An 18,762-nucleotide genomic window follows, 5' to 3' on the forward strand; every position below is an offset into this window, starting at 1 on the left:
ACCCCGGAATCGGGATTTGATGGTCCCAATATATATTTATGATGATTTTGGACTTGGGCGTGTGATTGGATCGGGTTTTGGATGACCTAGGGCGTTTCAACATTTAAAGTTAGAAAGTTGGCGCATTGAAGGTTTTAAAGTTCTTTAAATTTGGTTTTAAATAGTATTTGGTATTAACAAGGCCCGTTAGGGATTCCGAGCCTGAGAATAGCTCCGTATGGTGATTTAAGACTTGCACGCAAAATTTGGTGTCATTCTGAGTAGTTTAAGTATGGTTCGACGCGTTTGGGGTGAGTTGGAAGAACTTGAAGTTCATAAGTTGATTTGATTTGATTTGGAGTATAATCCTTAGTTTTGATGTTATTTCACGTGTTCCGAGGGTTCGAGGAAGTCCATTTTATGATTTCGAACTTGTTGGTATGTTTGGACGAGGTTTCGGGAGTCTCGGATGCTATTCGGGCAATTCGCGGAACTCATTTGGACTTGGAAGAAGTTGCTGAAGCAGCAGGGGTTCTGGTACGTTCGCATCGGCGGAGGATTGGCCGCAGGTGCGAAATTGGGCTATGTGGGCTAAGTCTGCAGGTGTGGACATGGAGGCGTAGATGTGCGACCGCAGAAGCGGCCTTGAGCTGGAGGGGCATGGGCGCATTTGCGAAGGCTCGACCGCATCTGTGAGCCTGCAGATGAGAAGAGGGTGCCGCAGAAGCGGAAGGAGGCCAGCTGGGGAGGGGCCCATCTGCGATGCATTTTCCGCAGATGCAGAGCCGCAGAAGTGGCCAATTCTCCGCAGAAGCAGAACCACTGGGAGGTAGTGAGGTTCATTTAAGATGAGACTTAGGCCATTTTGGTTCATTTATTTCACTTCTTGGGTGATTTTTGGAGCTTCTTAGAGAGGGGTTTCCACCTAGCTATTGAATGTAAGTAATTCCACCAAATGTAAGTTAAATACATAGATTATGGGTAGATTTTAACATGTAAAATTATAAAAATTATGGGTTTAGTTGAAACAAACCCTAGGTGTTGATAAAAATTAGATTTAATCACGAAAATAGTTATGGAATTGGGTGAAAATTATATATTTGAGTTCGTGACGTTATGGGTAATAATTATTTTCGAAAATTTTCGGAATCCAAGCACGTTGGCCTGGGAGTGAATTTTAGGAATCTTCCAATTTGGGGTGGGTAATTACCATAATAGTTAAATTATGAACTTTTGAGTATATATTGATTTATTTGCATAACATTTTGCTAGTTTCGGGTTGTTTGGCACCAAGTTGAGGATTCAGAGCGTATTTGTGGACCGAAAGTGAGCTTGAGAACGAGGTAAGTCTCTTGCCTAATCTTGTAAGAGGGAACTCATCTCCTTAGGTGTATCTTGTTGTGTGTTAGTTGTGTGGGGAGCTATGTATGCACTAGGTGACGAGAGTCCGTGCGTGGTTATATTTTATGAGATGTCCAAGTAGTCTTAGATTAACATCATGCTTTAATTGTACTGTCATATTTGTTATGCATATTAATTATCTTAATTAGAGCTGAGACTAGAGATTTTAAAGTTGAAAACTTTCAATGTAGATTTCTTATTTTGGGTAATAATTGATGAATACTTTATATCTCTGAGAAATCCATGTCCTCTCGCAATGCAAGTACTTCTGCGAATAAGGTAAACTTCTCTATTCTCATGGGAGCAGTCCGTTCGCCTTGGCAATATAATAGATGCATCTATGATTCGTGCTGTTCGACTCTCGGTAGTGCAAATAATATATTTTTGGATTGGGCCTTACGACCTCGACATAAATCGTGCGTGCCAATACTCAGAGCTTGAATGCACTTGATATTATTTTATGGCTTGAGAGGTTATAATTTACTTAATGACATAAATTGATTTGGGGTTAGTAGGTGTTGGCTAGAGATTTTGGAATTTATTATTAGTTAAGGAGTCATTTATTCACTACTTGTTATTGTGTTATTATTATTATTATTATTACGTTCGCAAAGAGTATCTGGAGATTTATGAAGAATTGTTCTTCGCGTTCGCGAAGTAAGTGCCAAAGTCGACCCATCGTCGCTACTTCTTCAAGGTTAGACTGGATACTTACTGGGTACATGTTATTTATGTACTCACGCTACACTTCTGCACTAATCGTGCAGGATTTGAGCAGGTGCATTTGGCAGTCATCCCGGCGCGCACCCTTGTACTCCGAGATTTAGTGGTGAGCTGCTTTCCGAGTCCGTTCTGCAGCACCCGGAGTCTCTCTTTTGCATTTACTTTCTCTCCACTCTATTTCAGACAATAGTTTAGTATTTTTTATATTCTACTAGTAGCTCATAAGATCTTGGATTTATGCTAGTAGACATTTGATGACTTTTGAGTATTTATTTCACCACACTTGTTCTTATATTAGTTTACACTTTATTTTATTAAAATTTTCACCTCTTACTTACTTAATAAATAAATAAACTATTTTGAAATTGTTAAAAAGAATAAATACATGGCTAGTTCACCGTTGTCTTGCCTAGAGGCGACGGTGGGCGCCATCACGGCCTATAGGTAAAATTGGGTCGTGACAACATGGTATTAGTGGGTATTCAGGCCATCAGGGTTAGACTTCAGGTCAGCAGTCCACCGTTCCGAAGGGTTGTTATGAGTGTGGGTATCCTGGCCATATGAATAGGTTTTGTCCCAGACTTCGGGGCACGGCAGTACAACATGGTCACCAGCCTATGATTTCAGCACCAGCTGCCGCACCAGCCGTCCGGCCGCCCATAGGCGGAGGGCAGGTGGGTAGGGGCCGTCCCAGAGGTGGAGCCCAGTCAGGTGGCTCTCCAACTAGGTTCTATGCTTTTCTGGCCATACCAGATGCAGTGGCCTCAGATGCCGTGATCATAGGTATTATTTCTAACTATGGTAGGGATGCTTCGGTACTATTAATCCAGGGTCTATATATACATATGCTTCATCTCTGTTTGCTCATTTCCTGGGTGTTCCTCGCGAGTCCTTGGGTACTCCTATATATGTGTCCATGCCAGTGAGTGATTCTATTGTGGTGGATTGGATTTACCGGTCCTGTATCATGACTTTCTATGGTTATGCGACCAGAGCTGATCTTTTGTTTCTCGATATGACCGACTTTGAGGTTATCCTGGGCATGGATTGGTTATCTCCATATCATGTCATCCTTGATTGCCATGCTAAGACTGTTACCTTGGCGATGCCGGAGCTTCCTAGATTAGAGTAGAAGGGGTCGTCTGTCAGTGCATCTAGTTAGGTTATCTCTTTTCTGAAGGCTCAACACATGGTCGAGAAGGGTTGTTTGGCCTATATAGCTTATGATCTAGATACTACTACAGAGGCTCCGGTAATTGATTCAGTGCCCGTGGTCCGGGAGTTCTCTGATGTGTTTCCTTATGATCTTCCAGGTATGCCACTAGATCGTGATATCGACTTCTGTATTGATTTGGCTCCAAGTACTCCGCCTATCTCTATTCCACCGTACCGCATTGATCCGAAAGAGTTGAAGGAGTTGAAAGAACAACTTAAGGAGTTTCTAGCAAAGGGGTTCGCCAGACCGAGTGTGTCGCCTTGGGGTGCACCTGTGTTATATGAGAAGAAGAAATATGGGACTATGCGAATGTGCATTGATTACCGCCAGTTGAAAAACGTTACCGTTAAGAACAAGTACCCATTGCCATGTATTGATGATTTATTTGACCAGTTGCATGGTGCCAGGGTGTTCTCTAAGATTGACTTGAGATTGGGGTACCATCAGTTGAAGATTCGTGATTCGGATATTTCGAAGACGGCTTTCTAGACTAGATATGGCCACTATGAGTTTCTAGTGATGTCCTTCGGTTTGACTAACGCCCCGACGACGTTTATGGATTTGATGAACCGGGTGTTCAGGCGGTATATTGACTCGTTTGTCATTGTCGTCATTGATTACATTTTGATCTACTCCTGTAGCATGGAGGAGCACAAGCAGCATATGCTAAGTGGTGATTCAGACCTTGCGGGAACAGAAACTATATGCTAAGTTCTCCAAGTGTGAGTTTTGGTTGGATTCAGTGGAATTCTTGGGGCATGGTATATCAGGAGAGGGTATTAAGGTTGATCCCAAGAAGATCAAGGAAGTTCAGAGTTGGCCTAGTCCTACCACAATGACCGAGATCAGGAGCTCCTTGGGGTTAGCAGGTTATTATCATCGGTTTGTGGAAGGCTTCTCATTTATTGTCGCACCTTTGACTAGATTGACCCAGAAGGATGCTCCATTCCGATGGTCCGACGATTGCAAGGCGATCTTTCAGAAGCTCAAGACCGCCTTGACTTCAGCACCGATGTTAGTGTTGCCTTCCAGTTCAGGGATGTATACTGTGTATTGCGACGCTTCACGTATTAGCCTGGGTTATGTATTGATGCAGGAGGGAAAAGTTATTGCATATGCTTCTCGTCAGCTGAAGCCCCACGAGAAGAATTACCCCGTGCACAATTTGGAGTTGGCCGCGATAGTTCATGCTCTTAAGATCTGGAGGCATTATCTTTATGGGGTGTCCTGTAAGGTTTACACCGATCATCGCATATTGTTGCATTTGTTCAAGCAGAGAGATCTCAACTTAAGGCAGCGCAAGTGGCTTCAGTTACTAAAGGATTATGATATTACCATCCTTTATCATCCGGGCAAGGCGAATGTGGTTGCGGATGCCTTGAGCAGAAAGGCGGAGAGTATGGGTAGTTTTGCATTCATTTAACCAGAGGAGAGGCCATTAGCTTTGGACATTCAGTCATTGTCTAACAGACTTGTGCGGTTGGATATTTCAGAGCCCTGCCGAGTTCTTGCATGCGTCGTCACCTAGTCTTTACTATTCGAGCAGATCAAGGTTCGCTAGTACGACGATCCGCACTTATTGGTTCTCAGAGAGGTGGTACTATAGGGTGGTTCCAAGGAGGTTACTATCATTGGGGATGGTGTTCTATGACTCCAGGGTCATCTATGTGTCCCTAATGCCGATGCATTGAGGGAAACGATTCTAGAGGAGGCACACATTTCTCGGTATTCTATTCATCCAAGTACTACGAAGATGTATTGCGACCTGAGGGAGCACTATTGGTGGCGGCGGATGAATAAGGACACAGTTGAGTATGTGGTGAGGTTCCTAAATTTCCAGCAGGTTAAGTATGAGCATCAGAGGTCAGGTGGCCTACTCCAGCAGATGGTTAAACCTGAGTGGAAATGGAAGCGCATTACTATGGACTTCGTAGTTGGGTTGCACGGACCTTGAGAAAGTTTGATGCAGTTTGGGTCATTGTCGACAGGTTGACCAAGTCGGCACACTTCATTCCAGTTGTGACCACGTATTCTTCAGAGAGATTAGCTCAGATTTACATTCAGGAGATTATTCGGTTGCATGATGTGCCTGTTTCGATTATATCAAATAGAGGCCCGCAGTTTACTTCGCATTTCTGGAGGGCAGTACAGAGTGAGTTGGGGACCCGGGTAGATCTCAGTACATCCTTTCATCCACAGACCGATGGGCAGATATGCTCAGAGCATGTGTGATTGACTTCAGAGGGCAGTGGGATCGATTCTTGCCTTTGACCGAGTTTGCTTATAGCAACAGTTATCAGTCCAACATCGAGATGACTTTATTTGAGGCTTTATATGGTCGGTGAAGTCGTTCACCCATCGGATGGTTTGAGCACGGCGAGGCTAAGTTATATGGTACGGATTTGGTGAAGGATGTCTTGGAGAAGGTAAATTTGATTCAAGAGCTACTTCGCACAGCACAGTCCAGATAGAAGAGTTATGCGGATCAGAAGGCACGTGATTTATCATTTATGGTGGGCGAGAAGGTTCTCTTGAAGGTCTCGCTGATGAAGGGAATCATGAGGTTCGGGAAGAAGGGCAAGTTGAGCACAAGGTTTATAGGTCCATTTAAGGTGTTGAGATGAGTTGGGGAGGTTGCTTATGAACTTGCTTTGCATCCTAGTCTATCGGGAGTTCATCCGATTTTCCACGTGTCTATGCTTCAGAGGTATCATGCCGACAGGTTGCATGTGTTCGACTATAGCATAGTTCGGCTAGATGAGAGCCTGGGCTATGAGGAGGATCCAGTTGCCATTTTTGATAGGCAGGTTCGCTAGTTGAGGTGCAAGAAGATTTCTATGGTAGAAGTTTAGTGGAGGGGTCAACTAGTCGAGGAGGCGACTTAGAAGACCGAGGAGGACATGCATAGCAGATATCCACACTTATTCGGCACTCCAGGTCTGATGTCTGTTTGAGGACGGATGCTTGTTTAAGAGGTGGAGAATGTAACGACCCGATCAGTCGTTTTTCTTTCTAGAACCCCGTTCCCCTAAATAAGACTCCATGTATGTGCTTTTACTATTTTATGACTTGCGGGGATGGTTAGTTCGAGTTTGGAAGGGTTCGGGTTGAAATCAGAACACTTAGTTCCTTATTATTGGCTTAAAAGGGTTAAGTTTGACTTGGGTCAATATTTGTAGTAAACGACCCCAGAACCGGGATTTGATGTCCCAATAGGTTCGTATGATAATTTTGGACTTGAGCGTGTGTTCGGATCGGGTTTTGGATAACCCGGGAGCGTTTCAGTGCTTAAAGTTGAAAGTTGGCGCATTGAAGGTTTTAAAGTTCTTTAAATTTGGGTTGAAGTAGGTTTTGGTGATATCGGGGTCCGTTTGGGATTCCGAGCCTCGGAATAGCTTCGTATGGTAATTTAAGACTTTCACGCAAAATTTGGTGTCATTCCGAGTAGTTTAAGTATGGTTCGGCGCGTTCGGAGTGAGTTGGAAGAACTTGAAATTCATAAGTTGATTTGATTTGATTTGGAGTGTAAGGAGGCCAGTTCGGGAGGGCTGCATCTGCGATACATTTTCCGCAGAAGCGGAACCAGTGGGAGGCAACGAGTTTCATTTAACATGGGACTTAGGCCATTTTGGTTCATTTATTTCACTTCTTGGGAGATTTTTGGAGCTTCTTAGATAAGGGTTTCCACCTAGCTATTGAAAGTAAGTAATTCCTACCCAATGTAAGTTAAATACATAGATTATGGGTAGATTTTAACATGTAAAATTTTGAAAATTATGGGTTTAGTTGAAAAACCTAGGTTTTGATAAAAATGGGATTAAACCACGAAAATAATTATGGAATTGAGTGAAAATTATATATTTGAGTTCGTGAGGTTATGGGTAACAATTATCTTCAAAATTTTCCTGAATCCGGGCACGTGGGCCTGGGGTGAATTTTAGGAATCTTCTAATTAGGGGTGGGTAATTACCATAATAGTTAAATTATTAACTTTTGAGTATATATTGATTTATTTGCATAATATTTTGCTAGTTTCGAGTTGTTTGGCACCAAGTTGAGGATTTTGAGTATATTTGTGGACTGAAAGTGAGCTTGAGAACGAGGTACGTCTCTTGCCTAACCTTGTAAGAGGGAACTCATTCCTTAGTTGTATCTTGTTGTGTGTTACTTGTGTGGGGAGCTATGTATGAACTAAGTGATGATAGTCCGTGCGTGGCTATATTTCATGAGATGTTCGAGTAGTCTTAGATTTACATCATGCTTTAATTGTACTGTCATATTTGTTATGCATATTAATTATCTTAAATAGAGCTGAGACTAGAGATTTTAAAGTTGAAAACTTCCAATTTAGATTTCTTATTTTGGGGAAGAATTGATGAATACTTAATATCTCTGAGAAATTCATGTCCTCTCGCATCGCAACTACTTCTGCGAGCGAGGTAAACTTCTCTATTCTCATGAGAGTGGGTCGTTGACCTCGGCTGTATAATAGATGCATCTATGGCTCGTGTCATGCGACCCTCGGTAGTGCACACCGTATATTTTTGGATCGAGCCGTACGACCTCGCATAAATAGTGCGTGACAATACTCGGAGCCTAATTACACTTGATATTATTTTATGGCTCGAGAAGTTATAGTTTATTTAATGACTGAAATTGATTTGGGGTTAGTAGGTGTTGGCTAGAGATTTTGGAATTTATTATCAGTTAAGGAGTCATTTATTCAGTACTTGTTATTGTGTTATTATTATTTTTTCCATGTCCCATACATGTTTAGAATTCCTGTATTTTATTGTTGGCCCATAGTAAGTGTCGATGTCGACCCCTCGTTAGTACTTCTTCGAGGTTAGACTGGATACATGTTATTTATGTACTCACGCTACGGTTCTGCACTAATCGTACAAGATCTGAGGCAGGTTCATTTGGCAGTTATCCTGGTATTTGGTCTCGGCCAAACCCACACCACAATTAAGTAGTGAGGCGGTCTATTTAATAATAAACCCAACAAAGGTCGAGATCGAATCCACATGGAGTTAGAATATGGGATTAGGTGTATATCTAAGTTAATTGTAAGTTTTGGCTCCAATTACACTTCCTCAACTTGATTGGTGTTCTACTTCTACTTTACTCTATTGTTTGCAATTATAAAACTAATGATAATATTTTTGGTTTTGAGTTTTTCAAATGATTAAAAAGGGACTAGGGTCGTGACTTCTACCTAGGTGGTTATCTAATGGGTTGTAAACTCCAGGGCAAATTTGATTAGTTGGGGTCGTGATGTAGCAATCACATCCGGGTAATCACTCTATACCTCTCGGTAGTTTGAGTGATTTTGCCCAATTTGGATTTCTCAAGTCCAATTGGGAATTTGCACAATACAAGTGATATTAGCTCAAGTCGGGTATTTGTTATCTCTAGGTTTAACCCTTTAATTGGGGCTATTAATTTTTTGAGTTCACCCCAATTTCTTGTTAGCCAAGTTTTCCTAGACTTAGTCTCTCTTTCTAAAGTAGAGGCTAAGTCGAATAGGCATGAAGCAATGCTTGCAACCATTAATTCTAGGGTTCAATCATGAACAAGGCTAAATATCACTAATCCAATCACAAATATACCCTAAATTAAACACCCATCAAATACCCACAAGGGTTGGGTCACAACCCTATCTAAAGATTTAGTTACTCATGAAAAGTACAAAAATCAAAGAAGAAATTAAGATAGAATGCATATTAATTGATTAGGAAAAGAAAATCTATTGTATAGATGTCAATCTAATACAAACATCCTCAAAATAGGAAAGAAAAAGGCTCAGGTGCTCTTCTCCAACGTCACTTCCCCTAAAAATGACAAAAAGTTCTATTTATACTAAGCTGAAAATATCTGAAAAAATGCCCCTGCGGAGGTTGTCGGCTGCATAATTCTGTTGCGGTCCGCACATTGAGCTTCTGTGGCCGTACAATTATTGTGCGGTCTGCATTCTTGGAATTTTGGGCTTGGTACTTCGGGGTTCTGCGGTACGCATAAAAACGAGTGCGGCCGCCCTTCTAATGGTGCGGCCGCATAAAAATGATGCGGTCCGCACTCCTTGATTTTGAACTTGAATCCAACTCTCTGATTCTTTACTCCTGCGGGCCGCATAATAGTGAGTGCGGCCGCACTTAATATTCTGCGCGCATAATTTTGTGCGGTCCACACTCCTTCATCTTGCCTAAATACCATTCCTTGAATCTCCTCTCTGAGGACCGCATAATAGTGAGTGCGGCCGCACTTGATATTCTGCGGCCGCACAATTTTGGTGCGGTCCGCACTGCTGGCCTTTTTGCCCTATTTTGGTTCTTGGTCACTTTTGACTCCTTTATGAGTTGATTTTGACTTCTTTGGCTCATATCCCAATATTTCTGCAAGTAAGCACATTTTGTTAATTTTCGGGAATGCCTTTAAGCATTTTTGAGCTAAATCGCCAGTAAAAGAGAGCAAATAATCGGTTAAAATCCCTACTTATCAACTCCCCCAAAGCTTAAGTTTTTTCTTGTCCTCAAGAAAATAAGGCAATTCCCACCTCCACTAGAAAAAGAGATATTTCAGATGGCTTAAGGTGAATCAATCACACATCAATTGCGACCAACAAGTACCCACAACACATATGAATTATCAACAATGCAATAGTTTGAATTTTGAGTACAATAGTTCTAATGTGACACTAGAGCATCAAGAGTTGACTCTATTCATCAAGGAAGCTCGCTCTTTCATGTAGGTCATTGTGGATACCAAACTCCTCATCCTATACTCTCCCTTAACACATCTCACTTTAGAATGCAACACTCGATATAAGGATTGTGAAAAGTTTGCTTATCTCTCTCAAAAGAATGCCACAAGTCCGGCTTTAAGTACTATAAGCTTGCCCCTCATGTAAATTACCACTAATGTAAGCTCACTCAACTTGAAATCATTTAGGGCTTTTGCGGGATGTAATGAAGGCTTTTGGACCAAGGTAGGACTTGTTGGAATAGAATGGTTTCATCTTTCCTTAAGCACTCCATTTTCTCTTTTCGGCTCATACTTTCTCGACTCTTTGAGGCATTTTCTTCTTCCTCGGGAGAACTAGAGAGACATAACGTCACTCTTTCTTGATCATGACATTAATTTTTCTCCTTTTCTATTTACTTTAGCCTTTATCCCCACTTTATTTTGAATTCCCTTCAACTCTTCATTTTATTCACTTTCTTTTTGGCATTTTTATTCTTTATTTTGTTTTTCTTTGTCTTCCTTTTTCTTCATTTCTTTCTCTTCTTTGTACATTTTATCACTTCAAACTCCTCGTCTCTCCCCCAAACTTATGTTTTATCATATTGTTTCTCAAGAATGCTAAGAAAAGATCGGGTGCCAAGAGAGGGTCACTATAGAACGGAAAAAGTCTTGTAACGTGGTTATTGAAAGAAAAAGGCTTCGGCTCAAAGGGGTTGACTAGGGTTATCACATTGGTAGGATATGGAAGATTTCAATTTCAAATTGGATCAAGGAGAGCCTACAATCATTTCTCAAGCCAAGCTACACTTAGAATTTTGCCTAGAAAAACACTCGGGGCAAGTTCTAGGCTATTGGCACGGGAACTTCGACTTGCATTTCAATACCTCACCTCTCACACTGCTGGATTGCTAAAGAGAATGGAGTCGAGGGCCCACAACAACCCTAGCTAAGATTGAGAATCACAAATGGATCGACTGAATCACTCGATGATTGTTTGAGTCAACACAAGAGTCTGAAGGTCATAACTAGAGCTATTTTATGCCAACAACTTTGTTTTTAACCAGAAGGTCAGAGGTAAATGTGTTGGTACCAAGTGAAGCATGCTCGAGACACTTTTATTAATTACTACTATATTTTGTCAAAACATAAAAGAAAACGGACTCAATCCCTTAAGAAGGTTGTCACGCCATCCATCGTTGGGAAGAGCCACCCAGTTCACACAAAATTCACATTTGGAAAGAACCATGGCATTAAGAAAACCAATGTTCACTCAAAATGTAAAAAGAAGCTAACAAATTAAAAAGAAGCTACTAAAGTAAATAAGAAGTTACACTACTAAGGAAAAACAAACTAAAGAAGCTATGAAGTAAACTACGGGAAGGGAGATAAATGAATATACAAACCGAAGTCAAATGAATATATACATAAGGGAAATGAATATCTACATAAAATAGAGATAATATATACATACCAAAGGTAAAATAAGAATGAAAGAAAAATAGTATCAGAGTTATTACATGCCAAATGTCAAATGTCAGTTAATCATAATAGACCACCCCCCAAATGAAAAATAAGCATTGTCCCCAATGCTTAACAAAAATAGTAACAGGGAAGGGGTAGAAAGTCAAAAGAACTCCCTGTGTGGTCTCAGTCTGCATGGGATCATCAGCACCCTCTGTCTCCTCTAACTGTATGTCATCATCTTTTGGCTGAGGGACAACTGGGTTGCTGAGCATCTGTATCATCTCCTCAGCAGTGTGTGCAATCGCAACCGACTCCTCAGACTGGCCGGCTGCTGCTTCTGGTGCTGGGACTGTCTGCTCCATAAGCAAATCCAATGGAAGATCTCCGGCATATGCAATCTTTGCAACCTCTTTGCTCAGCTTCTTTACCAACTTCTTTGATGCTTCGGATCTATGCATCTTCTTGACCTGTTTTCTCAAATCCTTAATGACCTTTTCATGCATCGCCAGAGTATCAATAATGTTCTTCTGGTTCTCCAGAATCTTCTTCAATGTTTCCTCCACTAACGGAGGTACCTGTGGCTCTGCTGGGGCCGAGGACTGTGCTGCAACAGCACTGGATATTTCAGTCAGCTTTGTAGTAGCTACCTGCATCCAGTTGTTGAGACTCACTAATGTCTAGGAGACTCACAGCGCAGTCTAAGGATATGTAGATAAAGCCGGCATTGATAATGGCACTGATAGTCTAGCAGAAGCAGGTGGTCTGGAAGATGATGGTGGCATGGCTGCTGTCGTGGTAGAAGTACCGGCTGCGGTGGATGGCTCGGCACCTGAATCAGTAGCCACTACCACTAGCTCCTCAGACTGGCCAGTGGAGGTAGTAGCTTTACCGTTGAATTTCGGGTTGTCAGCTCCCTGAAGTTGGTACCAAGAGAAAGGATTCTTGGCCTTCACCTCGATGTCATAATGCCTTAGCTCCACCCCTTGGTCCTTAAAGTACTCTGTGAGGAAGTTTTGGTACGGGTAGGACCTTTCATCTTTTTGGATAGCCAGAGTGATGTTTGTGGACATGATATCACCCACATTAAGTGGGTACCCATCCATAATTGAGGCTACCAAGACTGCACGGGGAATGGGAAGATTGTTCTCGTTGAGGCATAGATCAATGCGGCTACATACAAATACAAATGTTTGCCGCCCTTTTGCTTCAAAGTTTAGGGTGGCTCGGACTATTGGAACTCCTGCTGTGAGCCAGAGAGGTGTTGACCTTCGAATTTCCAGAATATCAGCTAGCCATGGGTGAGCTGCATCACCCATACCCAGCTTCTCCAGGTATTGGAATACATCCACTTCCTCAAACCCCACATACGTGTTCAAGGTGCAGACATCAAACTTGATTTTCAAATTTCAAACTTTTGTCACCTTGGTACACTTTTTGATATGAGCTACATTGGTGTAGAATTTCTTGACCAAATGCTCATTGGCATCCATAATGCGGTGGGTGAACCATTTCCAACATTTTTGCTCCCGGAATTGTCAGAGGACATTGGGGTTGTGCTTGTCTAGATCTTTCTTCAAGAACTGCCACTCAAGAATGAGTGACCGTTGTGGCCACCATTCCCTAAATTTAGCAAAGGCAGCAATACTGACGAATTTGTCCTGCCATATCTCTGGTCTCTTTAATCTCTCCAAACCTCCTACTGTAGTATCACCTCTCTCCCATCGTCTGGGACATCATCATCGTCCACATTAATTGGATCAGTTGGAGTATGTGAGAAAGAGGGCCCAGAGGCTTGACTACCCTCTTCCGAACCATCAGAGGAACTGGCACAAGAAGTCGACTCATCTACTAGGTGGAATCTACCAGAAAACTGTTGTGATTGGGCTTCCGACTGTAATTGCACGGAGTTACCCTCAGAAGCTTCCCCAGATGGGACATACTCATTGGTTTCCAAGGGTTCGGGAGGTCTGTTGGTTGTAGCTTTCTTACTTATAACCCTTTGAAGTGCTAGAGGTAGGTTTATTTTACCTCGACCTCGGCCTCAGGAGGGTTCTGCCCTCCCTTGCGATGTTTCTCCTCTACCACGTGAGCGAACCATTGTCTGAGGTGTGAAGGAAAAGGCTTTAACTCCAAGGTGGATGGCTCCTCGATTGAGGGCTTTATTGGTGGAGTCTTCCAGTTTTCGAGATCCAAGGAAAGTTTTCAGGGCTCATAAGTATATGATCCCATTCCTTGCAAAGCATTGACACAATCTACAAAGCCTTCCTTCTCATCCTCATCATGATTCAACAACACAGCTTCCAAGGTATCTTCAACATTTATCACAACACTAGTGTCATCAACAATTACTTCGGTCACAAGATCCACGAACGAACACACTTTGTTTCTATTTGGCTACCTCATTGATTTACAAACATGGAACACCACTTTTTCATCGCCCACCCGGAAGGTGAGCTCGCCAGCTTCCACATCAACTAAGGCCTTCCCTATAGAAAGGAAAGGTCTCCCCAAAATGATTGGCACCTCATAATCAACCTCACAGTCAAGTATCACAAAATCTGCGGGAAGGATGAACTTGTCGACCCGAACTAACACATCATCAATTATCCCCAATGGCTTTTTAATTGTCCGATCCGCCATTTGCAACCTCATGGATGTGGGTCTTGGTTGCCCAATCCCCAAAGTTTTGAACACAGAATAGGGCATCAAGTTAATGCTTGCCCCCAAGTCATATAATGCTTTGGCGAAATTGATACTCCCAATAATGCACGGGATTATGAAAGCACGGGGGTCTTCCAACATTGGATACATGGAGTGCACAATAGCACTCACTTGATATGTCATTTTGATCGTTTCACAGTTCATTGATCTTTTCTTTGTTACCAAATCCTTCATGAACTTGGCATATCCCGGCATTCGTTCTAAGGCTTCAACCAATGGCACATTTATGGACAAACTTTTCATCATATCAATGAATTTCTTGAATTGATTCTCATTGTGTTGCTTTAAAAGTCTTTGAGGGTATGGAGGAGGAGGACTTGGCATTGGTGCCTTAGCCTTTGGTACTACCGGCTCCGGCATGTCAATCACGTGCTCCCTAGACAGGTTCACATCTTCTTGCGTCTCCTCCACATTTTCATCAATATAAATCCTTGCTTCTTCATTAGCTTGAACATCATTGCTTGGCTCATCATCATCTTGCACAAACACATCATCACCCACATGTCTTCTTTGGTTTGAGGTACTAGCAACTACACCTCTCCCACTTCTTGTTGTTACGGCCATTGCATGCCCTGTATTCCCACCTTTCGGGTTCACCATCGTATCACTAGGTAGTGCCTCCATTGGGCGAGTATTTAAAGCTTGAGAAATTTGGCCAAGTTGAACCTCCAAGTTGTAGATAGAAGTGTTGTGGGAGGCTAATTGGGCATCAGAGTCAGCGTTTTTCTCCATCATTTGCTTAAACATGTTTTCAATCCGTCCCATTTCACTATTGGAAGAACTAGGACCTTGCAACGGATATGGAGGCGGGTTGTTTGGTTGTTGATACATCGGGGGTCTCTAAAAGCTCAACCCCCGATTTCCTTGATTGCTATTGTTCCAACCCCCTTGATTATTGTTGCCTCCCCAATTGCTTTGATTGTGGCCACCCCAATTACCTTGATTATTTCCTCCCCAATTGCCTTGATTACCCCAATTGCTTTGATTATTGTTGTTTCCACCACTCCAATTTCCTTGGTGGCCATTTTTGTTCCAATTTCCTTGGATTCCTTGTGATCTCCATTGTTGTTAATTTGGATCATTGCTTATTTGACCTTGATAATTGGTGACATATTGAACCTCTTCATCTTTCTCATCATATGAATCATCTTGATTATACCCACTATTACTTTGCTCAAATTGTTCCGGATGGTTTTGTACTTGTTGACCTCGTTGTCGTCTCTTGTCTACCATCATGTTCATCCCTTCCATAACATTCACCTATTTCGGCCCTTGAACCTGTTGAAGCTGAGCCTTGGCCAATTGGTTCATGGTGGTTGTCAACTCTGCAATAGCTTGCCCATGATCATATAGCTCCTTGTGTAGGTGAATAACATTTGGGTCACCCTGAGGAACAGTGGCTCTACTTTGCAACGCTGAAGAGGTGTCCGCCATCTCATCTAAGATTTTACAAGCTTCAGAATAAGGCGTGTTCATGAAGTTACCCCCAACGAGTTGATTTACCACACACTGATTCGTTGTGTTGATCCCCCTATAGAAGGTTTGTTGGATCATGGCCTCGGTCATATCATTGTTCGGGCATTCTTTGACTATGGTATGATATCTTTCCTAAATCTAGTGCAATGGCTCATTGGGCTCATCGTGCAATGGGTCATGTGCCCCGGAGAGAAGAATTTGGCAATGAACTTCTCGTCCAACTCATCCCAAGTGTGGATGGAATGATTAAGCAAATCTCTAGCCAGTCCAAAGCCTTTCCCCGCAGAGAAAAGGGAAATAGCCTTGACCGCAGTGCATCCTCGGAGACATTTGTTTGCTTTCTCCCCCAACAAGTATCGACGAAACCCTTGAGATGCTTGTAGGCATTTTGGTGTGGAACTCCGGTGAAGAAACCCCGTTGCTCAAGTAGTGTAAGCATCACGTTGGTTATTTGGAAGTTGTCCGCCCTAATCCGGGGCGGAACTATTGCACTTGCATAACCCTCATTCGGCAACACCCGATGCGCTGCACTTGGTGGAGGTGGTGGAGGGTTTGGGACATTATCATTAGGCGGTCGGCCTCGCCTATTTACTTGAGGCTCGGGATGAACCTCATCCACTTGATCATCATCTACCTCCTCCCCCAATGGTAAATTTCCGAGGGGCTCGTTGTTAAGGGCCATTTTGTACCTTAAATCAATCCACAAACAAAATTAGTGACTTGGAAGGAAAGAAAGACAAAAAACACAAATACCTAGATATATAGCTAAATCCGTTTAACTCCCCGGCAACGACGCCAAAAATTGGTCTCGGCCAAACCCACACCACAATTAAATAGTAAGGCGGTCGATGCAATAATAAACCCAACGAAGGTCGGGATCGAATCCACATGGAGTTAGAATATGGGATTAGGTGTATATCTAAGTTAATTTCAAGTTTTGGCTCCAATTACACTTCCACAACTTGATTGGTGTTCTACTTCTACTTTACTCTATTGTTTTCAAGTATAAAACTAAGGACAATATTTTTGGTTTTGAGTTTTTCAAATGATTAAAAAGGGACTAGGGCCGTGACTTCTACCTAGGTGGTTATCTAATGGGTTGTAAACTCCAGGAAAAATTTAATTAGTTGGGGTCGTGATGTAGCAATCATATCCGGGTACTCACTCTATACCTCTCGGTAGTTTGAGTGATTTTACCCAATTTGGCTTTCTCAAGTCCAATTGGGAATTTGCACAATACAAGTGATATTAGCTCAAGTCGGGTATTACTATCTATATGTTTAACCCTTTAATTGGGGCTATCAATTTCTTGAGTTCACCCCAATTTCTTGTTAGCCAAGTGTTTCTAGACTTAGTCTCTCTTTCTCAAGTAGAGGCTAAGTCGAATAGGCATGAATCAATGCTTGCAACCATTTATTCTAGGGTTCAATCATGAACAATTCTAAATATTACTAACCCAATCACAAATAAGCCCTAAATTAAACACCCATCAAATACTCATACTAGGGTTGGGTCACAACCCTAGCTAAAGATTTAGCTACTCATGAAAAGTACAGAAATCAAAGAAGAAATTACGATAGAATGTATATTAATCATTAGGGAAAGAAAATCGAATGTATAGATGTTAATCTAATACAAACATCCTCAAAATAGCAAAGAAAATTACTCAGGTGCTCTTCTCCAACGTCACTTCCCCCTACAAATGAAAAAAACTTCTATTTATACTAAGCTAAAAATATCTGACAAAAATGCCCCTGCGGAGGCTGTGCGGCCACATAATTCTGGTGCGGTCCACACATTGAGCTTCTGCGGCCGCACAATTATTGTGCGGTCCGCATTCTTGGAATTTTGGGCTTGGAATTTCGGGGCTTCTGCGGTCCGCATAAAAACGAGTGCAGTCGCGCTTCTGATTGTGAGGCCGCATAAAAATGATGCGGTCCGCACTCCTTGATTTTGAACTTGAATCCAATTCTCTGATTCTTTACTCCTGCAGACCGCATAATAGTGAGTGCGGCCGCACTTGATATTCTGCGCGCACAATTTTGGTGCGGTCCACATTTCTTCAGCTTGCCTAAATACCATTCTCTGAATCTCCTCTCTGCGGACCGCATAATAGTGAGTGCGGACGCACTTGATATTTTGCGGCCGCACAATTTTGGTGCGGTCCCCACTGCTAGTCTTTTTGCCCTGTTTTGGTTCTTGTTCACTTTTGACTCCTTTATGAGTTGATTTTGACTGCTTTGGCTCATATCCCAATATTCCTGTAAGTAAGCGTATTTTGTTAATTTCCGAGAATGCCTTTAATCATTTTTGAGCTAAATCGCCAGCAAAAGAGAGCAAATAATTGGTGAAAATCCCTACTTATAAACGCGCACCCCTGATACTCCGAAACTTAGTGGTGAGCTGCTTTCCGAATCCATTCTGCAGCACCCAGAGTCTCTCTTTTGCATTTACTTTCTGTCTACTATATTTCATACAATAGTTTAGTATTTTGTATATTCTACTAGTAGCTCATACACTTGTGACACCAGGTCTTGGAATTATGTTAGTAGACATTTGATGGCTTTTGAGTATTTATTTCACCACACTTGTTCTTATATTAGTTTACACTTTATTTTATTAATTTTTTCACCTCTTACTTACTTAATTAATTTTAAAAAAAAACTATTTCGAAATTGTTAAAAAGAATAAATACATGGCTAGTTCACCGTTGGATTTCCTAGCGGCGACGTTAGACGCCATCACGGCCTATAGGTGAAATTGGATCGTGACAGTTAAGGACTTTGTGGTTGAAGAGGAATATATCGATATTCCTCTAATTATTATTGTCAATGCTCAAGAACATCTTTCTATACCTGACGTTTTTCAAGAAGCAAATTCGGATCAAAGACAATATCATTCAACCTGTCCTTCAAGAAGTAGTTCCTAAAGAACTATCACGACCCCAAATCCACTAGTCATGATGGCACCTAGCCAAACCCGCTAGGTAAGCCAACTAATAACCATCCAATTTCAATAATATTAATAAGACAATTGAA

The sequence above is a fragment of the Nicotiana tabacum genome, chromosome 17 (genome assembly GCF_000715075.1).
Source record: "Nicotiana tabacum cultivar K326 chromosome 17, ASM71507v2, whole genome shotgun sequence".
Taxonomy (NCBI): domain Eukaryota; kingdom Viridiplantae; phylum Streptophyta; class Magnoliopsida; order Solanales; family Solanaceae; genus Nicotiana; species Nicotiana tabacum.